Source organism: Jaculus jaculus, chromosome X (assembly GCF_020740685.1).
Source record: "Jaculus jaculus isolate mJacJac1 chromosome X, mJacJac1.mat.Y.cur, whole genome shotgun sequence".
In the NCBI taxonomy this organism is placed as follows: domain Eukaryota; kingdom Metazoa; phylum Chordata; class Mammalia; order Rodentia; family Dipodidae; genus Jaculus; species Jaculus jaculus.
This window is the reverse complement of record NC_059125.1, coordinates 85,415,523-85,442,175: the sequence shown is the minus strand read 5'-3', so window position 1 is coordinate 85,442,175 and position 26,653 is coordinate 85,415,523. Positions and strand designations below refer to the sequence as shown.

General features: G+C 38.4%; 1 pseudogene; it reads left to right on the top strand.

Moving 5' to 3' along the window:
• Positions 1–4,420: 4,420 nt before the first annotated feature.
• On the top strand, positions 4,421–5,204 carry LOC101614806 (annotated as a pseudogene).
• The last annotated feature ends 21,449 nt before the right edge of the window (positions 5,205–26,653 follow it).

The window sequence follows — 26,653 nt, the reverse complement described above, 5'->3', positions numbered from 1 at the left end:
TATTTGTAACTACCTTCTTCTACTACCATTCTGCATTTCCTCCACCTCCAGCAACCACTTCAGCAGGTCTTGGTTCTTTATCTGGAGGAGGTGACCCATACCTTTATTCCTGAAGGATCTGGGCCACTTATCACACTGCCTTGATTGGATATTTAAAACTGTCCATTGACTTTGATAGCAGGTCATGGTAACATCAAGACACCCTAAGCGATCTCCTGTACTTCATACTCTTCCTTACCTTAATTGTGGAGGAATAGTCCAATTTCTCCCTGATAATCTGCATCAATCACCCCTGCTACTATTGTAACTCCTTTCTCAGCCTGTTTACTCAAGGGCATCAGGAGCCCAAAGTAGCCAAGGAGAAGTCTTAGCTTCCAGTTCAATGTAATGTTCTTTGTGTCTCCTGGCAAAAGCACTGCCCCCTCTAGAACCAGGACCTCTAGAACAGCAGAATATAAGGTTGTGGGAACAGGAAGCAAACATTTGGCTAATGGGTCATTTGTGGTGATGGTAAGTGGGACCATTCCCATTTCTACCCCTTGATTCCTAGACCCATGAATTCATGTTATTGGAGAAAGAGTACTATATATAGGATGTTGATTCAGAGCATCTTCAGCCTGCTGGAGTACACTCCCCAGCATCATCATTCATCTTACTTTTCCACAAATATTCAAAAGTTTTAGATACAGAGTCACTAAATTCCTTCCTTTTCACAAGATATGACTCAAGATCACCCAATACATATTATCTCATGGAGTTCTTTAAGTAGTTCACATTGTGGATTATTAGTGCCCTCCTTATTACCAGTAAAAGCACTCTCCTTATTATCAGTAGAGCCTTTAGTGGCACTGAAGTTGGAGAGCAAACTCCAGAAAGCACCAACCTCACTAGGGACATCCATTCTTGTGATTCAGTTTCTCTAGAACCATTCATGGTACCACAATCTGTAATAGTCAGGGTTCTGTAGAGGAACATTTACTTCAAAACTCACTTTAAAAATGGTTCATGTCCAGGAACAGTATTAAAGTAAAAAGGAAACAAAATGAGCAATAAGAGTGTTGGCAGCACTGATATAAAATAAAAGTCAATAAACCAAAAATGATGGCTTACTATGCAAAATGCAGGAAAAGGTGAACTGATTGCTTCAGGTTCATGATAAGCTTGATTTGCCTACATGAGAAAAGATAATACTTATACAATGAATGACAAAATATATAGTTTTAATAAATTACTAAATGTTCTGATTTAATTAAGAAACACAAAATTAAATCACAATGTCAATGAGAAATTCCTCTTAGAAAGAAAATATTACTTTTTTGAACTAAAAACTATTCTCCCAAAATTGTTTGGACTCATTATATCACTTTAAGTTCTTATTAAAGAAGCTTCCAGGCCACACTGCTCCTCTTTCAATATCTGATGGGGGATGTTTTACAAGGATCATCCAGCAGCTATCTCTGATTTTTCCACAGAGCAAATGAGCCTGCATGGCCTTACAGACTGCTTTTAGGTGGTATTCACTGATAACCAAAAATTACATAAGGCTTCATGTGTTTCATTGCAAGTGATTGTCAATCCTGATTTGAGTTACTTTCCCCTGAGTTGTCTGATTGCAGAATTTCTCAGGGTGGGGCTGGTGTCAATATGTTTAAAGTTTTTCCTTAGTGATACTGTCACAGATGAGAACACAGTGTATCCTAGGCTGAGGAACATAGAAAACAGTATTAAGGAGTTTGAAGATATCATATCTGTGAGGACACCCTTTACTTGTTCCATAATGCAGCAATCAATGCATTTGTAAGAAGGAAATACTTGAATCATCTTTCTGTGAGGATTAATAAGGTTAAGCTGACCATCTCAGTATACACTTTGTTCTATTTATTCTCTTCTGGGAAGTTGAATGCTTTTCAAAGGGAATAGTGCAGTTTTATTTTCTCTAATGAATTATTGCTAGGCAACCTATATCAGAGTACAGGTTGCACACTATCATTTCAGCTCAGAGCCATAGACACAGCTGCACTGTAAGAAGCAGAGATGTAGAAATGCACATGAGCAATTAACAAGCTACACCCACTCTGATTAATTCAGAACTATCATTTCCCTTTAAACTTCATGGTTTCCACAAAAACAAAATTCTTTGGAACTCAGAGGAAGTAAAAGTCTTTATTAAAATTAGGGAGTTATCTTCAAAGCCATTAAAAGTCACATTTAAAATAAGATTTCTATATCCACGGTAAGAGAAAGCTAAAATAAGGTACCATGACTGCAGTGCCAACAAAGAAACTATCTGGTTTACATAGGTTTTCTGTGGTACTACTAACACATATTCTGGAAAAAGGCTTTCTAGTTTGACAAACACAGTTGAAACTCCTGATTTTAAAACTTGTCTTCTATTCATCACAAGTAAAATGGCTTCTCTGAGCATCTGTTTTCTCATGTATAATACTAGTGCAAATTGCTACAGCACAGAGCTGTGATAATGAAATGGGCCACTGAATCAAAAAAGGATGCTCTGTTCCTTAATAAGGGACAGCTAGTAACCAACAACTCAAAGTGTGATGTTTCTCAGTTGTAGCAACTGCCTCTCTGGTAGACCATTGATGGCTCCCTAGGCAAGTCCAGGATTCTGACTGTCCGACTACACCTTAGCTTCACTATCTGGCATTTCTCCATTAGCTGCTATTCACAGTCCCCTCACAAACCACCCTTCACACAGTTTAATCAATATGCATCAGGCAAACTACAACCAAAGTACTTACAAAAAAAAAAATCAGTGAGAGAAAGTCAAGTTGAAATGTTAATAGGTTCATGTTCAGGATTTGCACATCTCTTGGAATTTTTTAGCAACCAGAATTAACATTTCACAGTCAGGTTGAGATGGGCCTGTCTAACAGAATACTTGTGACCATTTTTCAATATAGAAGCAAAGAGGCCAAACATATAAAATAGAAAATATAAATTATATTGAAATTATAAGTTTATCTTAGTATTTATTAACATGCCTCCAAATTATCTGGTCAAACTCCTCACAAGAAGAGTCCACACCTAGTTTGTCTTTCCATTCTGACCAAGAAATGTAAATTAAAATTAGGTTATTTGTTGGTCAAGTTAAAAAAGGAAGACAAGTATAAAAATATTCAATGCTGGTTAGAACTTGAAACTTTTTGGAATACAGTTCAACAGTATGCTCAAAAAGTCTTAAAAATATCTGTGGGCATTCATGTAGCTATTCCATTCTTGGAATTTCTTTTATGTGGAAATTTAAGAAATTCTCCATTATAGTTTAATTGTTGTTAACATACTCTTGTTAATTATACAATATTATGCAATAATTATAAGCCTAAGAAAAAGAGATAAGATATTGTACAGTGTACTATATGATGAAAATTACATTGCTAGTAAATATGATGATGATAGGCTATTTCCTGGCCTTGTAGAGTTATGTTCACAATACATTTCCCTTGTTTTTTCTTCATAAAAATCACCCTATAAAGATGTAATTTTGTATAGATGTATATTTGAGTTGTTATTATGTTGCTGATTAAAATATTAGTCCATAATAATGTCATATTCATCATTATAACTACCATGATCTCTTCAGCACTTGTATGATTTTATTTCATTATGTTGTTCTATCCCACCACCCATGCTTCTTTGATACTTTTTTAAACTGACATATTTTCTATATACAGAAATATGATTTTTTTAGTTAAATGTTATTTTCCTGTCTAGGTCTCCTCACAAACAAGTCTCCCTTTGTAATGCTTGTCTTCTTTATTCATCTTTTAAATGTATTTTATTTATTTATTTGTGAGAATGAGAGGGAGATGATATGTCAGTGAATTTTGTTACTACAAATGGACTCCTCACACATGTGCCACTTTGTGTATCTAGCTTTAAATTGGAACTAGAGCATTGAATCCAGGCCAACAACCTTTGCAAGCAAGCTCCTTTAATCTCTGAGCCATCTCACAGTCCCTCAGTCCTTTTTATTTCTTTTTTAGATTTACTTACATAGTGACTTCCCTTGAAGGATATTGCCAATTCAAGGAGTATGATGGTTTTTATAGGCTAATGCATATTTCAAGGTTCTTTCTAATTGCCAGTCTTCCAAACAGTATTTGTTTGATGAGGTTTTTCACACCTTAGTTGGTGACAATTGAGTTGAGTGACCTGGAAATCACTATGTAGTCTCAGGCTGGCCTTAAACTCACAACGATTGCCCTACCTCTGCCTCAAAAATGTTGGGGGCAGAGGGCCGCGTGGGGTTGTTGCTCTGCAGGCCGGGCCTTGCTCCGCCAGGGCGATCTTTCCCAGTGGTGACTGCGCTTGCGCCCAGCCAGGGGCCGTCTGCGCGGGTTTCGGATGTGGCACACGGCCAGGGAGTCTCACCCATCCATGGGCAGCAGCACAGGCCACGATGACAGAATATGGCGAGGAGGAGCGCAATGAGCTCGAGGCTCTGGAGGCCATCTACCCTGACTCATTCACAGTATTAACGGAAAATCCACCCAGGTTCACCCCAGTGACATCTGAAGCTGGAGAGAATGAAGAAACTGTCCAGACGACCCTCAAGTTTACCTACAGTGAGACATATCCAGATGAAACTCCCCTTTATGAAATATTCTCCCAGGAAAATCTAGAAGGTAATGATGTCTCAGACATTTTGAAGTTGATGGCATTGCAGTCTGAGGAGAATCTTGACATGATCTTCACCCTAGTGACAGCTGTGCAAGAAAAATTAAATGAAATTGTAGACCAGATAAAAACTAGAAGCGAAGAAGAAAAGAAACAGAAAGAAAAAGAAGCAGAAGAAACAGAAAAGAAATTATTCCACGGTACTCCTGTTACAATTGAAAATTTCTTAAGTTGGAAGGCCAAATTGGGTGCAGAACTCATAGAAATTAAAAAGGAAATGGGTGAAAACAGAGGAACAAGCAGGCAAAAATAAATTAAGTGGAAAACAGCTGTTTGAAATAGATCATAACCTTGACGCAGCTGACATCCACTTCTTGGAGGATGCTGGAAACAATGTGGAAGTGGATGAGTCCTTGTTCCAGGAGATGGATGACTTGGAGCTAGAGGAGGATGAGGATGACCCAGGCGACCATCCTGCTGACCCAGGAAGTGACTCTGACCGAGTGGCCTGTTTCCAGAGAGGCTTCACCACCGTAGCATCTGTGTTGGTGCTGAAAGGGATTTGATTTTCCTTTCTTTTCTTTCTAAGAAAAACATATTTTTCAGGAGAATATTCTTCTGATAGTTTTCATTGTTGAACTTAATAAACTGACTTTAACGTTTCAAAAAATAAATGTTGGGATTGAAGATGAGTGTCACCATACCTGGCTGAAGAATTTCTTAGTTTATAAGTTTTGCTTTCTATCTGTTAAGTATCTGTTTATTTATTGATGACATACTCAGTGTTGATACATTATACATGATCATAGTCATGTATTCAATTTCAGTATGCTTTATTTAAAGTGTAGAAATGAAAATATTTTTATATACATTATTTTTGTTATTTGTATATATATATTTAGATAGCAATCTTTTCTTAGATATGAGGCATTATGTACTTACATTCATAATATCTTTATACTTTAGGGTCTATGGTGGTGATCTTTAATTTTGGTTTTCTATTGATGTGAGGGGAATTTTTTTTAAAAATTTTGTTTATTTTTATTTATTTAAAAGCGACAGAGAGAGAGAGAGAGAGAGAGAGAGAGAGAGAGAGAGAGAGAGAGAGAGAGGGAGAGAGAATAGGCACGCCAGGGCTTCCAGCCACTGAAAATGAACTCCAGACACGTGCGCCCCCTTGTGCATCTGGCTAACGTGGGACCTGGGGAACCGAGCCTCGAACCAGGGTCCTTCGGCTTCACAGGCAAGCACTTAACCACGATGCCATCTCTCTAGCCTGGTACATGGAAATTTATATAGACAAGTGGGACAGTTGTTGTTATAACTGAGTTGATAGGAAAAGCCTTTTGAAGTTTCTTTGGAGAAAGTACTTGTAAATGTTTGGAATTTAGAAGACTAGGATGCTGATAAGAGTACAGGCTATATTGATGTTTCAGATGGGAATGAAGACAACAGTGAAAACTGAATGAGAGCCTTTCTTGTAATACCACCATAAAGAATGTGTCCATTCTGGAGGCTTCATAGGAATAGCAAGATCACTGCCATGACAGGACAGACTCAGAGATATAGATAAACAACTTTGTATCAAAGTCTCCTAAGTCAGAAGTGTGCTGGCTCAACAATAAGGTACTCAGAATCTCCTGACTACATTGTTTAAGTGGTCTAGGTACAGTTTCTGCCAGGAGCTCACTTTTGTATTGTCAGGGTGTTAACGGTTTGGTTGACATACTGAATATAAGAGTTATGGGGAGGGACTTCTGGACAAGAGGGCAACTGCCTAATTGTGCAGCACATCCCCAGGAAAGAAAGGCAAGGCATTAAGGGATCACTGGGTCTTTTAGGGGAGATCAAGCTCTAATAAATCACCAGTGGGAGGGCAAAGAGGGGAAAAAAGGGAATTGCTCATTCCCTCATGCATGGGTAGCCCACCAATCCCCCAAGCCCCCAAGCAAACACCATACCCACAGTCCCAGCTTCAGGACACTCCCACACTTACTATAGGAAGGGGACACAAGCCAACATATTTCCACTTGTTTTACTGCACAGGGGTGATTTCCCTGCAACCCCCACCCACAAGAGACCTTGGGCAGGCTAGAAAAAACACAGGATTGTCAACAAATATTGATGGACAAACTGGTTAACCATATGCAGGAAACTGAAACTTGATCCACACATTTCACCATGAACTACATTCAAGTCCAAATGGATCAAAGACCTCAATATAAGACCAGAAGTCGGCTACTACTGGAAGAACTGTCCATTATATAGGAATGGAAAAACAGTTCCTGAACAAAACCCCAGTAGCACATAATCTTAAACAGTCGCTTATCCAATAGGATCACATGAACCTGAAGAGTTTCTTTACAGACAAACATATAATAAGCAATAGCAATAGATACCCCAGAAGGGGAGAAAATATTTGCTGGATATCAAACTGACAGAGGCATAATCTCTAGAATCTACAGAGAACTCAAAAACCAAAACAATAAAAAGTCAAACAACTCACTCACAAAATGGGCCAAAGAGCTGGACAGGCATTTCACAGAGAAAGAAATAAAAATGGCAAACATACACTTAGGAAATGTTCATCATCCCTAATCATCAGGAAAATGCAAATTAAAACAACTGTGAGATTCCACCTTACCCCAGTAAGGATAGCAAACATCAAAAAATCAAATGAAAATAAATGCTGTTGAGGATGTACAGAAATAGGAACTGTTGGTGGAAATGTAAGATGGTACAACCACTTTGGAAAGCAATATGGAGATTCCTGAAAAATATGATTATAGAATTACCAACAGACACAGTTATTCCCTTATTGGGCATGTACCCTAAAACTTTTAAACCTCAATCCAGAGAGATTTGCTCAAACATGTTTATAGTGGCTCAATTCATAATAGCTAATTGCTAGAATCAACCCAGATACCCATCACTAGAAGAATGGATAACTAAGATGTGGTATATCTACACAATGGAATTCTACACAGAACTAAGAAAAGCATGACACAAGGAAATTTGAATAAAAATTGTTGATCATGGAACAGATCATTCTCAGTGAACTTACCCAATTACAGAAAGATAATCACTGCATAGTCTCACTCATCTACAGCACCTAACCTGAATCTATCCAAGTTGCCAATATACCCAGCAAGCATCTCAAGGACTAGAAAATAGGGTGTGTAGGAAGGAAGGGGAGGGGGTTAGGGACACAAATCTAAACCCAAACAACAATGGTACCATAATATTCTACATCCTAAAAAGCAGACCGAATGATTGAGCCTTCACCAGGCACGTAGAAGGAACACCTGAGCCACAAGACACTTGAGAGGGTAGGATGAAGACTGAATTTAATATTCTACAGCCTCTCTCTCTCTCCCCACCCCCCTCTCTTCTCTCCAGCTCTTTTATGTCAGTTATCTTTTTTCATTTTTTCTTTGGGGCTGCTGACCTATAACTCCCGGTACCACTGTGTGGCTATCATCCACAATGAGCTTCTGATCAGAGATACCTACAAGGTTTCCTAAAAGAAAGACAGATTTCTGTCAGAGTACTTGATGACCCACCAAAGATCAGTGGTAAGACCCTACTGCTGAAGACACCATATGCAGTTGACAGGTAAACTGGAATGGCATGGCTGGAAGCTGGAAGAGAGTCAGTTCCCAGACAGTCAGCACATCTAGTGCCAGAAGGTACTACATGTGTGACTGGGGGAAAAAGATCAATATCTGTCCATGCAATTCATGGTCTAACCTACTTAGCAGCAAATAACCTGTCATGATACTCACACAAGCACAATAGTGGCACACAGCCATGGTGGGAAACCAACTGCTCTTGTTTTGGCTAACTGATCCACTCAGTGGTATGGGACCCATAGCTGGAGCTGGGAAACAAGTCAGAACCATATCCAAACATAAGCCCACTCTCCAATATCAAGCTACCACCAATCGTGGGCTACAAGCAGGCCTACACCTATTAAACTCTATAAAAAAAAAAGTAAGGGTTATCTCATTTGTCCTGGTGCTAACTTACTCTCCGTTTTAGAATCTGCTTCTCTTTTTCAGATAGATGCAGATCCTAAGGAGAGAGCCGCCCAATCATACCTCAAAAGGGCCCCAGCTGAAACTAAGGATAACTGGCTAAACAAACAAGGGTGCTGTTTTCCTGATGAACCAGATACCAGCACAAGGGGGAAGGAGACCAACACAGAGAAAAATCAACTCCTACCAAATCTGAAAGCCAGAGCCTCAGAGGCCCCAACACCTCATCACTGAAGCAAACCAAAAATGAACCCAACATGGCTCAGGGAAATTTTGCGGATGAGGGGGTGGAAAGAATGTCAGAGTCACGTGTTGGATCATGATATGCAGAGACATTTATCATACCAATAACTGTGGACTAACCCCACAATGTACGACCCATATACCTCAACAAGGAGGGGCCAATGGGGAGGGGGTAAGCCACAGATGAGCCTAATAATGGTACCAAACTGCCTGTATTTGCTGAATACAAAACTAATAATAATAATAATAAAGATCAAGCAAGGGTGCTGTTTTCCTGGTGAACTGGGTTCCATCACAAGGGTGATGGAGATCAACACAGAGAACAATCAGCTCCTACCAAATCAGATATCCAGAGACACAAGCTCCCAACACCTCATCACTGAAGCAGACCCAAAATGAACCCAACATGCCTCAGGGGAATTTTGTGGAAGAGGGGGCAGAAAGCATGTCTGAGCCACATGTTGTGTCATGATATGCAGAGACATTTATCCTACCCATAATTGTGGGCAACTCCCCAATTCATGACCCATATACCTCAACAAGGTGGGGCCTGGGTGAGGGGTAGGACATGGATGAACCTAACAATGGCACCATATTGACTGTATTCACTAAGTCCAAACCTAATTAATAATAAAAATATAAGTAAATAAATGAATAACTAAAAGAGTTATGGGGAGGCAAGGAAGTGTGTAACAGGGTCAGAGCTGTAGAAATCAACCTCAGACATGGTAGTTCATGATACTGTGAGAGTGAAGCCAAGCCTGCAAAGGAGATGTGAGATAGGAAGAGATACTAGAAATTTGTCAGGAAACTGCAGGTAGGGAAAGAGTCATTCTATGAGGTGGCTTTGTGAACTAAGACCTGAAAAGCTTTAGGAGCAAGACAGACACTTAGAGACTCACATCCATCACAGGTTGCCCCAAATGCTATACTACTTAATGTTTGCGCTCTTTTGTTTCAATCTCATTTTTATTTCATCCCTCCTTTTTTTTTTTCCTTTTGGAATAAGAATGGTTAGCCTGAGCCTGTCCTACTATCATGTCTTAGAAGTGTTTAACTTATAAAACTTTTTTTTAGCAAGGGTTCAGAGCCATGCTTGCCTTGATGTTGAAGGAGACTTCAGAACTAGACTTTTTAACAATGTTGAAACAGTTAAGAATGTGTCTTATGTGATAGAATGATGCATTTTATTATGTGAGGTCAATTAGCATGTTTGGGGACAAGGACAGAATATGAAAGCTTAGATAAGGATTGTACACTAAAGTCCCATTCATTGAAAGGCTGTATTTAAACTAGGCACTATGGGAAAGCAGTCAAAAATTTAAGATTTGGAGAATATTGTTAGGTGTTTGAATCATTAGGACACACCATTAAAAAGATGTTGTTCAAGATGTGTGTGGTGGTTCATGCCTTTAATCCCAGCACTTTGGAGGCAGAGGTAGGAGGATCACATTGAGTTCAAGGCAAACCTGAGAATACATAGTGAATTCCAGGCCAGATCAGCCTAGGCTACAGTGAGACCCTACCTCGAAAAACCAAAAACAAACCAAACAAACAAACAAAAAACCCGGAAAAAAACAGAAGAAAAAAAAAAAGGATGTTTTCCTCTGGTTTTTACCTTTCTGTATTTGCTTCCTGTCCATATGTTGAGCAGTTTTGTTTTGCTCTATACTCTCACTACCATGTGTTGCCTCAGAACCAAAGCAATATAGACAACTAATTGTGGATTGATACCTCAAATACTGTAAGCCACAATAGCCTTTTAAAATATAGATATCTCAGATATTGATTATTGTGTTGCAACACTGGATAATATAATAGGTTATCACTTTGCCTCTAGAGGGAAAATTCCTATTCATAAGGCAGAGAGAGAGAGAGAGAGAGAGAGAATGTTTGTATGTATGGGTGGCAACAGACAAGAATTAAACAGGGCGATCATTAGTGTGTGTGTGTGTGTGTGTGTGTGTGTGTGTGTGTGTGTGTGTGTTTGTGTGTGTGTGTAAACAGCAGTATTAAACAGAGTGACAGATTAGTGTGTATGTATGAATATGTGTGTGCGCATGCCTATGTGTGCACATATGGGTACACACATACCATAGTTCATCTGTGGAAGTCAGAGGACAACCTTGGTTTGTTGTTCCTCCCCTTCCACGTTGTTTTGAAACAGAGTCTCTCTTGTTTGGTGCTGTAGTTGGCAGACTAGCTCATGAACTTTGGGATTTTCCTGACTCTGTCTTCCCTTACTGTAGTTGTGTTTGGGATTACAGATATGTGCAATACAAGTATCTGATTTATGTGGGTTCTAAGGAGACAAAATCCTGTTCCTAAAGCTTATACAACAAGTACTATTGACCAAGTAGTCAACAACCCAGCCCCCAGGAAGGTAATTTTCACAAGAAAAAAATATATATCCAGACAAACTTTGAGTTAAGTCACAACTTATGATACTTACTTGAAAAGGTAGATCTGATTCTTAATGTCTTTTCAGTTTTAATTCAAAAATATAGCTTATAGTAATCTAATGCACTAATTGAATAGCTAAAGTAAAATGGATATTACACTTCTTTCTCCATCTTCAATTCCACTTCAATTTCATCCTCATTCTCAGTAATGTTTCAACCTCCAATGACATGGCCAAAACTTGTGGAGTCCCTTATCACATCTTTTTTTCTCATCACATATTCTATCATACCTTTTTCTACCTGACTTCTCACATCAAGTCAGCATGTGTCATTAAAATTTTAAAGCAGAAGATATGTGGCAGAGATATGAGATGGAAATGAGAGATAGTAGATAAAATATTTATCAGCCAAATAATTTTCTCAAAAGTAACCCAAGGGTGGCTGGGTTCATATTTAATAACAACCTTGGAACAAAGCACTTGTAAAAATGTGAGAAGTCTTAAAAAGTAGAATATGCTATCCTTATTGGTGGAATTAAAGGAAGACATGCTTTCATTTCATACAAAACTAGTGACAAAAAGATTTTTTAAATTTTTTTCAATTAATTAATTTTGTACTCAGTGAATACAGTCAATTTGGTACCATTGATAGGCTTATCATGTCCTACCCCCTCCCACTGGCCTCTCCTTGTTGAGGTATATGGGGAATGCATTTTGGTGTTAGCCCACAGTTATGGGTAGGAGAAAGGTCTCTGCATATCATGACCCAATGTGTGGCTCTGACATTCTTTTTGCCCTCTCTTCTCCCAAATTTCCCTGAGCCAAGTTGGGTTAATTTTTGGTCTGCTTCAGTGATGAGGTATTGGGGGCCTCTGGGTCTCTGGATATCTGATTTGGTAGGAGTTGACTGTTCTCTATGTTGATCTCCTTCACCCTTGTGCTGGTAATCAGTTCACCAAGAAAACAGCACCCATGCTTGTTTTGCCAATTATTCTTAGTTTCAGCTGGGGCACTTTTGAGGTATGATGGGGTGGTTATCTCCTTGAGATCTGCATCTATCTGGAAAAGCAGATTCTCCCACACAGAGTAAAGTTAGCACCAGACAAATGGAATGACCCTTATTTTTTTAATAGAGAATTTAATGGGTGTAAGCCCTCTTGTAGCCCACTATTGGTGGTAGCTTGATAATGGAGAGTGGGCTCATGTTTGGATATGCTTCTGACTTGTTTCCCAGCTCCAGCTATGGGTCCCCTTCCACTGAAGGGATCAGTTAGCCAAATCAAGAGCAGTTGGTTTCCCACCATGGCTGTGTGCCACTATTGCACTCTTGTGAGCATCATGACAGGTTATTTGCTGCTAAATAGGTTATACCATGAGTTGCTTGGACAGATATTGGTCATTGTTCCCCAGTCACCCATCTAGCACCTTCTGACACTAAACACACTGACTATCTGGGGGGGGTGACTCTCTTCCAGCTTCCAGCCATGTCATTCCATTTTATATGTCAACTGCATATGTGTCTTCAGCAGTAGATTCTGACCACTAACAGTTGGTGGGTCATCAAGTACTCTGACAGAAATCTGACTTTCTTTTAGGAAATCTTTTAGGTATCTTTGATCAACAGTTTATTGTGAATGATAGCCACATGCTGGTACTTGCAGTTATAGGTAAGTGCCCACTAAGAAAAGAAAGAAAGAGATAACTAAGATAAAAGAGTTAGAGAGGAGAGAGAGGGAGAGAGGGAGAAGCTGTAGAAGTTTAAGGTAAGTCTTCATCATATCCTCTCTAGTGTCTTGTCGCTCGGGTGCCCAAATGGAAATGATACCATAAAATTCTACATCCTAAAAGGCGCCCTTAAAGAAAATTTTTATCCGATAACTCAAATCCCCTAGGGTTTAACAGGTCTTTTGGTAGTTTTCAAAGATGACATAGATAAAGAATCTAAAGTGGAAATTTGCTTTTAAACTCTATCATGCATGATATATAATTGTCAGTTAGGATGATCATGTAAATCTTGAAAAGACATCAAATTTGGGTGTCTGCTGCCTGGAGTAACGAGATGTTTAAACTTATTTAGTCACCAATTATGTCTTTAGATCATTTGTAATGATGAGTTTGTTATGTAACACTCTGCAGTTATGCATGCAGATTAACATTTCTACCTGTGGGGACTAAAAGTTTAATTTAGAAAAGCAATTCATGGTGTAGTATGGGATGGTTAAAGTGTTTTATCACATAAATTTTTATTGTTACAAGGAACATATTCATCTGCATACTGAATGTATATTTTTCATGTTTTTGATTGACAGACTTATTTATAACATTATAACTCTAAGCTTCAGAAATGCAATAAAACCTGGAATGTAAAAAATATGTCATTTAATCACTCCATTTGTGTGTGTGTGTGTACTGATTTTTTTTTATTCCCATGTCTTTACATTTTTTAATGGTTGTGTCTCATCTAAAGCACCCTAACTTCATACTCTCTCTTGTAGTCAGCTCCACATTGCTGGGATGAACATCCAAACCAGATACAGTTAATGGAGGGAAAGGATTTATATCAAATGTATAGGTCCAGAGGAAATTACATCAAATGGTGGAAGAAGATGCACTCATTTATAAATCCAAGCAGAGACACACCACCATATAGCCAGACCCCAAACCAAGCACAGCCAGAGCTCAAAACCTCTCTGGATACCCTTAGGCTATAATACAGATTTGTCCCTAGTGACATGTATTCCAGTCAAGTGGCTAGAAATTCAAGTTAAAAGCTTAATAAAACACTTGAGTCTATGGAAAATACATGTTAAAGTTTGTTTTATTAATTTATTTTAAATTCACAAATTAAGGGGCTGGATAGATGGCTTAGCAGTAAAGCGCTTGCCTGTGAAGCCAAAGGACCCCAGTTCGAGGCTTGATTCCCCAGAACCCACATTAGCCAGATGCACAAGGGGGCACATGCTTCTGGAGTTCATTTGCAGTGGCTGGAGGCACTGGTGCACTCATTCTCTCTCTCTCTCTATCCGCCTCTTTCTCTCTGTCTGTTGCTCTCAAATAAATAAATAAAAATGGACAAAAATTTTTTAAAAAATCACAAATTAAAATGTGATTCATGTGTGGATTATCACATTATAACATGATATTATAATATATATTTAAACTGGAGAATGACTAAATCAAGATCAGCTATATATCCCTACATGTATGAAGTAAGGGACATATAGCTGATCTTGATTTAAGCAGTATAGCCATCTCCAAAATATAACTAAGGATAGTACCTACTTCTTGGGTGTTAAATGAGAATTAAATCATTTTTTAGTAGAATGTGAAATTTAGTCTACAATAGAATCATTTTTGAAGTACAGTCTTAAATATATAATTTAGTGATTTTTATTTGTCATGTTGTTTCCCTTTTTATTTTTTATCTACTTTCTCTTATTTTTTGAGAGTGAGAGGAAGAGGCAGAAAGAGAGAGAATGGGCATTCCAGGGCCTTCAGCCACTGTAAACGAACTCCAGACACCTCTGCCAGTTCTTGCACGTGGCTTACTTGTGTCCTGTGGAATTTAACCTGGGTCCTTTGGCTTTGCAGGCAACCACCTTAACCTCTAAGCCATCTCTTCAGCCATTTTTTTTCTTCTCTGTGGAGTATTGTTTTGTTTTCCTATCTTCTTTTATTATTCAAGAAATAGCCTCAATCCATGTAGACCAGTTGATAGAAAGCTGGAAAAAGCCACACTGCATGCAGTTCAATGGGAGAGAGAGAAATCAACAGTGAAGATACCCAAGAGTAGACACTGCAAGCCTTGTATTTCATCAGCCAGGCCAAACAAGCCAACAAGTACAATAGTGGCATGTCTGTCATAGCCCATAGTTTTTATCAATCCTAATGGTCTTCACACATTCCCATATTCCAAAATCTTTTATCTAAGCCATAATATAAAACAAAAATCCCCCCAAACAATAATGTCACAGAATAAACACACACTCTGCCAAAGATGGCATTGGGCATAGCAAAGAAATATTCAACCAATACAAGGTTTAAACAGGGCAAACATCAAAATGTGTAGCTCAAAGTCCAACAACCCTACTAAGTAACAAGTGTCCAAGTCCAATAATTCTAACCAGCAACAAGTCTCTGTAGTTCCAATTCTTCCCCTCCAGCTAAGCTACTCACAGTCTTGAAGAACTTCATTCATGGATGGCAGCTCTCCATAGCAGCTATCCCATGGTCCCTGCATCTCCACTGGGTCTCCACTGCAACCCACCATCTATCCTCATGGCTCCATCAAGTCTGCATGCAAGCATCCAGCAAACCTGCTTCACACTGCCCATGGCTGTTTCCAAAACACAAGACCATGTTGCAAATTCAATAAACCTTTCTTTCCTGCATTTGTAATAGTCCATAATACCAGGTGAGGTACCATCTTGTTAATCTGGGAGGGGGGAATAAAGCAGACTTTGAATAACAGGACACACCTTCAGCCTTCAGACCCCTTCAAAATATTGCTTTCTTCCAGTCTTTCCAATGTAGATCAGCTGGCCAAATCTTAATGGTTATAATCTCTCAAATGCAGCTGAATGGGCAGCAGTTTCACCCAAATATTTCATTTTGTCTGTGCCATATCCCTCTGCTTACACCAGTCCATTTCTACACAGTGCAACCCTGCACAAATTCTCAGGACACAGGCATAACAGTAAGCCCCTCACACAAACTGCTTCTATCCCAGTCCAGGTTATGCTCTTTTTCAGCCTCACAAGCCAAATATCACAATCCATAGTTCTTACTGCATTCAGATCTTTCAACTCTGACCAGAATAGTCCATTAAGCTGTACTAACAGCACTGCAAGTCATCTCTTAGGGCTAGGTTTCAAGTCCTTCTACATTCCTCTTGAAAATTAACTCCAAACGGCTAAATCCACATAGTCAGTGTCTAGCAGCAATCCCACTCCTCTGGTACCAACATTACTGTTGCAGTTAGGTTTGCATTGCTGGCAGAAATCAGTTAACCAAGAGCACCTTGTGGGGGAAAAAAAAAAGTTTATTTTGGCTTATAGACTCAAGGAAAAGCTCCATGATTGCATGAGAAAATGATGACATGAGCAGAGGGTAGGTATCATCTCCTTAACATCAGGTGGACAACAGCAAGCAACAGGAGAGTGTGGCAACCACTGGCAAGAGGAAACTGGCTATAATACCCATAAGCCTGCCCTCAACAATACACTGGCTTCATGAGGCTTTAATTTCCAAATTGCCATCAGCTGCGGATTCAGAAGGCCTAAGTTTATGGAAAACACATGAATCAAACCACCACCCACTGACTAATGCTGTCACAGAAAATTGGTAAATATAATTCTGATCTCAGATCATCTTACATATCCATTGACATTTAGGTCAACTATTCTTATAAACATCATTTTGTTGAATTGAATTTACTACATTTTTCTTCAAAACAGCTCATTTGCCCAGATCAAAAAATAAATATATTATTTCTTTCATTCCAAAATGTGGTGGTATCTTCAGTAAACAATAGACTCTCTCTCTCTCTCTCTCTCTCTCTGTCCTTCCAATCTTACACCCAAAACACAAAACAGGTATTTAAACATTGTTTTTCCTGAAAGGGAAATATAATTTTATTTCCCCTTTTTTGGCTTTGAAAAATAAAAGCAAAATATGGCCATGTAACTTTAAAAGAGCATACATTGATCAAGCCCAATCTAAGCAGTATATTCCTGATAATAATCCAGTAGCAGACATTATTTTAACTAGTTTCCTATTGCAAACATATAGCACTCTGTTTTCCTTAATAAGGAATTATAGCTATTATGTAACTAGAATATAATAAAATTGGTTATACCTTTAGGAAAATATGTAATCAAGCTAATGTTCAATTAGAAAGTGATGTTGCATGTAAGTGGCTACTGTGGTAGTTTCAATGGATGTCCCCAAATAAATTCAAAAATTTATTAAAGGTTGTAATTAGATCTCCAGCCTCCCTGCCAGAGGAAGTGTCACCATGGGCTGATCCTCCAGTCCAATACTAAGGTGTCTTTGGGATCAGATCTGATTTCCAGCCAGGCACGGTGGTGCACACCTTATATCCCACCACTTGAGAAGCAGAGGTAGGAGAATCACCTTGAGTTCAAGGGCAACCTGAGATTACATAGTGACATAGTGAATTCCAGGTCAGCCTGGGCTAGATTAAAACCCTGCCCTACCTAGAAAACCAAAATAAATAAATAAATAAATAAATAAATAAATAAATAAATAAATAAGTAAATAAATAAGCTCTGATTTCTAGCCTAAGGAAAGCTCCTAAGAAATGCAGATGAAGTTCTTCCTGGATTCCTGAAATGTGTTCACTCATGGTATTAGTGGTGGCATTTCTTTCTCTCTGTGTGGATCTATGAAAGGGGAATAGCTTTTTCTGCCATTGTGTAAATTCTTCGGGATCTGTAAGCTTCAAAAAAACTCCCTTTCTTCCACAAACTTTGGAGGTTCATTCATCTCAGTAATGTGAAGCTGACTACAATCACTACATAAAACAATTCATTTTCCATTTTATTAACAGATTATTTTCATAGAAGTATAAGTATCAACAATCATAAACAAAGGAGCATATAAATTTAAACTAAAATACATCTATCATAAATAGGCAGTTGCATACAAAATAAAATAGATTTATTAAAATCTATAATGGTAGTATTTTATGTTTATGATGCTAACATATAAAGAGGGAAGGATATGGAGAGTGGAAAGAGAGTGAAAGGAAGTGGGGGAGGCTGTATTTGTTGTACGATGTAAGGATAACGGAGAAGTGGTCAGTAAGTAAAGATTTTTCCAGGTTACAGTTGGCGCAAAGTAAGAATACATATTTGCTAAGATAAACAGTACCCAGATACAACAGTACCAAGAAGATGTTGTTAATCATTTAGAAAGGGTATCACTGTTAATCATCACCTCCTGTCTGTTTCCTACAGACACAGACTACATGAGATAGTCTGCATAACTCATAATGGTATTGTATCTTATATAAAATATGAAGGATATATATATAGCTAAGCTCTAATTTATGTAAAATGGGCTTCTTTTCAGTTATGGCTTTCATTATCCTTATCACTTTAGGGTGCCACTGCAAAAACCTCCATTTGTTGATTATGGAATGGCATAACAATATGTCATGCACTTTGATTTAAGATAACTAGGACACATGAAGTTATTGCATGTGAAATATAATCTCAAGCAATAAATCTTATAAATGGATACATATTAGTGAAAATGTAGGCCAGATTTTATGAGAACTTGTCATTTCCAATGACAGACTACAGTGTTTTTGTAACATTGGTCCAGTCTGAAAATTTTGTGAAATGCTTCTTTTACTATGAGAAATCTGGAGCTATAGCTAAAATAATTCTGACTCCTCAGTGGGCTGCCAAGACTGCACAGTCTTTATACATTGCAGGGTTTATTTTCAGCACAAGAAGGACACGACTAACAACTGAGACTGTCAGAAAGACAGCAGGGGGGAGATCCATGATAGAAACATGTTCAAAATCATAAACACCCCCTACTTAGTCTACATTTGACAATAAACTGTCCCCTGCAGGGAACAAGATTATTTGAAGTATGGTTTAAAATAAATGGGTAGAGATCATTCTCAGTTACATTATAAGTGTTCAAAAATTGATTGCAACTGCCTACTTATTGGGAAGATAGGATTTGGCAGTTGCTAACTGCCAAATATCATATAGAGTATTAAATACAAACAACATACAATGAATTTTCAAATAAAGAAAGAGCAAGAGAGAGAGAGAGAGATAGAGGGAGAAAGAAAGAAAGAAAGAAAGAAAGAAAGAAAGAAAGAAAGAAAGAAAGAAAGAAAGAAAGAAAGAAAGGAAAAAAGTGAGTCAGCAAGCCAGAGACATAAGAGCTGCCACTTTCTTTGTGTAGCACACACACCAAATTGAAACATCCTCAACAGACCTAACGGAAGCTATATTGCCATTCTCCAGGCGCTATAGAATAATAAAGATTAACACAGAACAGTAGCTACAAGCCTGAGGGCATGATTCCAGTAAAGTTGCCTGGTGTTAGTCGTACTCTAAATTCAAGGCAACCTGGTACCAGGAACATGCTGCATACCAACATCTGGTGTTTGGTCTCACTTTTACCTGATGCTTGCTCTGCGCTAACTTCCAAATGCTGCTTTTATAAATCATTATTGCTTGCTCTTACAAAATTGTAAGGGGAAAGGGGAGATGACTGAATAGTGAAGGTCAGGAATGCGGTTTTTGCCTTTAAAAACTTTATTGTAGAGATAAGCTGTTGCTGTTCTCCTCTCAGCATCCAACTGTGGAGAGATAAATGCCAGCTGACTGAATAAAGACACTCCTTTTAAATTTTATTTGGGTAGGTTTTTGTTCATTTCTGCTCTGGAACGCACTACAAAATAGTGCAGAAAGAAGAGGAACTGAGACAAAAGAGCTTAAGAATAGTAAATCAGAGTCTGGAGAGATGACTCAGCAGGATAAAGGCACTTGTTTGTAAAGCCTCAGGCCTATATTCAATTCTTCAGTACCCACATAAAGCCAGATGCACAAAGTGGTACATGCATCTGGAGTTCATTTACAGTGGCAGGAGACCCTGACATGCCAATAGTCTCTCACTCTCTCTTTCTCTCTTTCTTTCCTCTCTTTCTGTTTCTCTCAAATAAATAAGTACTTTTTCAGGAGAATAATAATTCAACAACCAATTACCAAAATCTACCAGCCAAATCAGTAGTGTATCACTATAACTGTGATAACAATCTTTATCAGTAAATATGGAGGGATAAAAGTGGCATTGTTGGATATAGAAACATTGTGTGGGACTTTTCTTGAAGGTACAATTGTATAGTGTGCATTCTCTTTTGTTTTTCTTTTTCTTTGTATGTGTACTCAGCATTGGCCTTTGCTACCTTATTGTGCATTATAGGTTAAAAAGGAAGAGACAGTTTTACTTTTTAACACTTGTTTTCAAAGTCAGAACACAAACTAATTGTTTTCATTATACCATTCATGTATATATGTTTGTTATAAATTTTCCTCTTTTCCCCACTGATGTTCTCTGTGACCTCTGTCTCCTTCATCAAGAAGGGCTTCCAAAGATACTTTATTCGCAGTTAGTCTGTGCTTAAAACGAATGTCTATGGTCATTTTCAAAGACAATCCCAAGGGCCACCTTGCAAGAGGAGTGTTACCACAAGTGTCTTCTAGTTCCATTTGCTTTTGGTAAAACAATTAAGATAAAAGAAAAAAAGTTAAATTCAACTGTCAATTTTTCTATTGTTACAACTTTTCTATTAATTATGGTTTGTCTGTTAATTAATAGCAGAGCCATTTGTTTTTATTCTTTTTTTTTAAGAATATATACCAAGGCCCATCTTGGGGTCCTGGAAATTGTTTTTCTTCTTATTTTTATTTGGCTATTTATTTTCCTTTTAAAATTTATGTTTATTAGTTACGGACATATGTACTATGTAAACAACATATGTTTGTACCACACTTTCCCTCATCCAGCCCCTTTTCCAAAGCCCTCCTTGTTGGGGATACAGATGGTCCCCATGGGGACTTCAGATCATGCATTGTGGGAGCAGCAGTCAGTTATTGGGGACAGGTAATACCTCTGTGTATAATGTCCCTACTTGTGGCTCTAACAAACTTTCCACCCATTCTTCCACAAAATTCCTTAGCCATGCTGGGTATGTTTTAATTCTACTTCAATGATGGGCTCTTAGGAGCCTCTGGAACAGAGCTGTTCTGTAATTATGTATAAATATTATATACATAATTGTGGTGGTTTGATTCAGGTGTCCCCCATAAACCTAGGTGTTCTGAATGCTAGCTCCCCAGCTGATGGATATTTGGGAATTAATACCTCCTGAAGGGAGTGTATTGTTGGGGGCGGGCTTATGGGCTTTATAGCCAGTTTCCCCATGCCAGTGTTTGGCACACCCTCCTGTTGCTGTAGTCCACCTTATGTTGGCCAGGGGGTGATGTCCACCCTCTGCTCATGCCATCGTTTTCCCCTGCCATCGTGGAGCTTCCCCTCGAGCCTGTAAGCCAAAATAAATCTCTTTTTCCCAGAAGCTGCTCTTGGTTGGGTGATTTCTAACAGCAATGCAACCCAGACTGCAACAATAATGTATTCTATAAATTCATTTATAATATTATCATAGTCTTATTTATTTTTAAGTATCATTTCCCAATATATAGTGCAAAAAACCCATGGGTAATGAGAAAGATGGAGCTAAGTTAAAATCTTAAGTGTTGAGTGCTTGACCTGATTTATTCCATGAGCCCTAGTTTCCCTACCTCAATATTCCAAACCAATGTGTATTCAGTAAACCAATGATCTCTTTATTTAAATATTAATTATCACATACTTGAGTAAACCCTGAAGTCACACATTTTCTTATAAACAGTGTACTCTGATAAGTAGTAAATAGTATCATTAGTGTAACCAAAAAGGTACTCCTATGAATTATTATAGGTAAGTCACTCTCTATTCATATAATAATCCACATGATTCCATATAATCTCCTAAAGCAAAACGTGAAATACTCAGAAACATATGGACTGTGAGTGATTTCTTTTTATTATGTTTTTTTGGGCTCAATATCTGCTATTCTATTAGTTCCTCATAAAGTTATATGCTAATTATGTATTGCAATAAACAACCCAAGTACAATTGGCCTAAAACTGCAGAAGTACCCTATTATATTTAGCCATGCAGTCTATGGTTTTACTTATTTATATTCAACTAGAGTCTGAAAATATTAAATGTAAAATTCCAGGAGTAAATTATTTCTTTTAAATTAACCAGTAATGGTAATGTGTAATTAACCAGTAATGGTAATGGGTAATGTGTCAAAATATGTACACATCCTGTTTTAATTTGGGGTTTTGGGGGGGGTTGATGTAGGGTCTCTCTCTGGTCCAGGCTGACCTGGAATTCACCATGTAGTTTCAGGATGGCCTCAAATTCATGACGATCCTCCTACCTCTGCCTCTGCTGGGAGTAAAGGAGTGTGCCACCATGCCCTGCATGTTGTAATACTTTTGTCTCTTTTCCTCTTCCCCATTCCATGGATTACCCTCCTCCAAGAGGTTATTGGTATTCACAGTGGGGACATGCACCTGTCAGTCTCTGTGTTAGGGGACAATGCCTCAGAGTATACCTTACCACCTGTGGCTCTTACCGTCTTTCTTCTACCTCTTCCACAACGTTCCCAGAACCTTGTGGAGTGTATTATAAATCTAATTTAGTGCTGAACTTTCAGCAGCCCATTTTCTACTTTGATGAATTTTATGTCTCCTCAGTGTCTATTGCCATGTCTCTAGAGTTTGTTCTCAGGCTGAATTTAAAAGTAGCACTGATGCCGGACATGGTGGCGCACACCTTTAATCCAAGAGCTAGGGAGGCAGAGGTAGGAGGACCGCTGTGAATTCAAGGCCCCCCTGAGACTACCTAGTTAATTCCAGGTCAGCCTGGACTAGAGCAAAACCCTGCCTCAGCAAAATACCAAAAAAAAAAAAAAAAAAAGAATATCACTGATATTTAATCCATGCATACTTCTTTGGTAATAAGTCCTGGGATCTAACAGATGTGATAGAGATGGCTCATCTCATGCTAGGCATCCTTTCCTTGCAATACTTATGGATCTTTTGTCTCTCCACTATACACAGCCATCTCCACAAACTAAAAGTGAAATCAGCATGGCTCAAAGGAGAGAATCATAATAATTAAACAGACTTTTTAAATGAAAATAACCTTCCCATTTTAGTCAAAGAACAGTAGAAGCTTCCTTGTAGGGTTTATGACCTCCCAAACCATAGTCTTCTGTTGCATTCAGGTTTGTATTTCTGGCAGAAATCATCGGATAAATAACAATTTGTGGGGAAAAAATGTTTACTTTGGCTTGCAGCCTCAAGGGGAAGCTTCATGATGGCAGGGAAAAATGATGACATGAGTGGAGGGTCGACATCACCTCCTCACCAACATAAGGTGGACAACAACAACAGGAGAGTATGGCAAATGCTAGCAAGCCATAAGCCATAAGCCCACTCCAAATAACACACTACCTCCAGGAGGCTTTAATTTACAAATTACCATCAGCTGGGGACCTAGCATTCAGAAACCTAAGTTTATGGACAACACTTGGGTCAAACTACCCAATTCCACCACTGGCCTTCATAAACTGATAACCACACATGATATAAAGTACAGAGCCCTCAGTCCAACACTAAATGTCTCTATAGTTTTTATCAATCCTAATGATATTCAAACATCCCCATAGTCCAAGGTCTTTTAACTAAGCCATGATATCAAAAAATCCCACTCAAAAAACCCTAATGGCACAGAATAAACACTCACACTACAAAATATGGCATTGGGTATAGCAAAGAAATATTCAACCTATACAAGATTTAAACAGGACAAACATCAAATTCTGTACCTCCAAGTCCAACAACTCTAGCCAGCAACATGTGTCCAAGTTCAACAATTCTAACCAGCAACAAGTCTCTGGAGTTCCAATTCTGCCCCTCCAGCTAAGCTATTAACAGTCTTTGAAAACTTCATTTGAGGCAGGCAGCTCTCCTTAGCAGGCATCTTGTGCTCTCTGCATCTCCAATGGGTCTCCACTGCACCACATGGTCCATCCTCATGGGTCTTCCGGGTCTCCATACAGGCATCCATAAAACCTTCTTTACATTTACCATATGTAATATCAGGTAGGGTGACAATGTGTTAATCCAGGGAGGAGTAAAGTAGACTTTGAAGATTGGGGCACTCCTTCAGCATTCAGGCCCCTTCAAATGTCTGCATTCATTCTCTTGTTCCAATGTAGGTCACCTGGCTCAATCTCAATGGATATAATTTCTTGTATAATTACAGTTGGACAGACATCAGTTTGGACACAAAGATTTTATTTTTCCTGTGCCATATCCCTCTGCTCATATCAGTCCATTTCTACACAAGGCAATTTTGAACAAATTCTCAGGACATGGGCATAACAGTAAGCCTCTCATACAAACTGCTTTTAGCCCAGTTCAGGCAAGGCTCTTTCTCACCCTCATAAGCCAAACCTCACAATCCATAGTTCTTACTGTATTCAGGTCTTTCAACTCTGACAGTCCATCAAGCTGTACTTACAGCACTACAGAGCATCTCTTAGGCCAAGGTTTCAAATCCTTTAACATTCTTCTTGAAAATCAGCTCCACACAGTCAGGTATATAGCAGAAATACCACTCCTCTGGTATGAACTTTACTGCTGCAGTCAGGTTCACATTTCAGGCAGAAATCATCCAACCAAGAGCAGCTTGTAGGAGAAAAGGTTTTATTTTGGCTTACAAAATCAAGTGGAAGCTCCATGATGGCTGGGGGAAACAATGGCATGAATAGAAGGTAAATATCCCTCCTCACCATCATAGGGTAGATAACAGCAACAGGAACATGTGGCAAACACTGAAAAGGAGAAACTGGCTATAATACCCATAAGCACACCCCCTACAATAAACTGCTTCCAGTAGGCTTTAATTTCTAAATAACCATCAGCTGGGAACATAGCATTCAGAATATGTAAGTTTATGGGTGACACCTGAATTAAAACACCACAGCTTCTTACTTGGTTTTCAGAACCTGCCATGAATTCCCTCCCACTGAATGGGCCTCATATCCAGTCAGAGATCCATTAATTATAGCCACAACTTAGGTATCAGTCTTATACTAGTTATGTATATTTTATGTTTTATGGATATATTTTTAAATATTTGTGTTTATTTATTTGAGAGAGACAGAAAGAAACAGGTAGAGATAATGGGTACATAAGGGCCTCTAGCCATGACAAATGAACTCCAGATGCATGAACTACTTTGTTCATTTGGCTTAACATGGGAACTAGGAAATCAAACCTAGGTTCTTAGGCTTCACAGGCAAGTGCCTTAACAGCTAAGCCATCTCTCCAGCCCTATTGTTATACATCTTCCTTGGTTGGTTGATTGTGTAGCTGTCAGTGTTTCTTTTTCTTTTAACAGTGTTGGTTGATAATTTTTTATATCCCAGCAGCTTGCATAGCACTTTCCAGTACTGTGATAGCTAACCAGCAGGGCATTGGCTTCCATCTCAGTTCCAACATTATCTCTTAATTTCCTGCAACCACAGTCTGTACTGTCTTCAGCAATGGGGATTTACCATTTTGATCTGGTATGTATCCAAGTGTTTTGACAATGACCTATATTTTATTTTTGAAGTTTTGAAATGCTATCTCACAATGTAGTACAGTGACTTGGAAATTACTAGATAGCAAAGGCTGTCCTAGAACTCATGATCTTGTCATCCTGCCAACAGTTGGTATTATATGTATGTTTTACCATTTGTATCTTTTTTTAGCTTTCTTACTTTGCTTAATATATAAAATATACGTTATCTTACACAAACACACATACACACACACACACACACACACACACAGAGAGAGAGAGAGAGAGAGAGAGAGAGAGAGAGAGAGAGAGAGAGAGAGAGAGGTGTAAACAAGACATTGTAGAAGGGTTTTGTACTATGAAGATTTTGGTATCACTGAATGTAATGTCTCCTCCCAAGATCAGGGTTTACTGGTTTATTATGCTTTCATCCATAGTTTTATAGACAGTAAAGTAAAAAGGGGTGAGCTGGAATGAGTGATAATATACAAGATACAAATAAAAATTAACTTTAGCTTACAATTTTGGAATTACAATGGGAGAGTGAAAAATACCTTTATTAACTTTAATAGCTTCTCTCTCAGGGGCTAATAAAAATACCATTGTCTTTGCAGTTGTTTTCCATTAAAGAAAGGGTTGCTTAGGACAAGTTGTTTACTATAAATATTTTTAGGCATTTTATTTATTTATTTATTTATGAGAGACAGGCAGATAGAGTACAGAGAGAATGGACACACCAGGGCCTCTAGCCACTGTAAATGAACTCCACACACATGTGCAACCCTGTGCATCTGGCTTATGTGGGTACTGGGGAATCAAATGTGGACTTCCTAGGCAAGATATTTAATTGCTATCCCATTTCTCCAGCCCCTAGAACAAGTTTTATAATAAAAATAAGGTGATAACTTATACTAATATGTACAGTCACAGGAGCCTGGTGTGTTAGAGGGAATGCAACATCATTGAAATAATGGCAGCTTGTAGGATAATAAGTGCATACCCACAACATGATAGAAATTCTACTAGGCTAATATCCCATGAAAAGAAACATATCTGTTTCATATGGTTTGTATAAGAGTGTTTATCATTACAA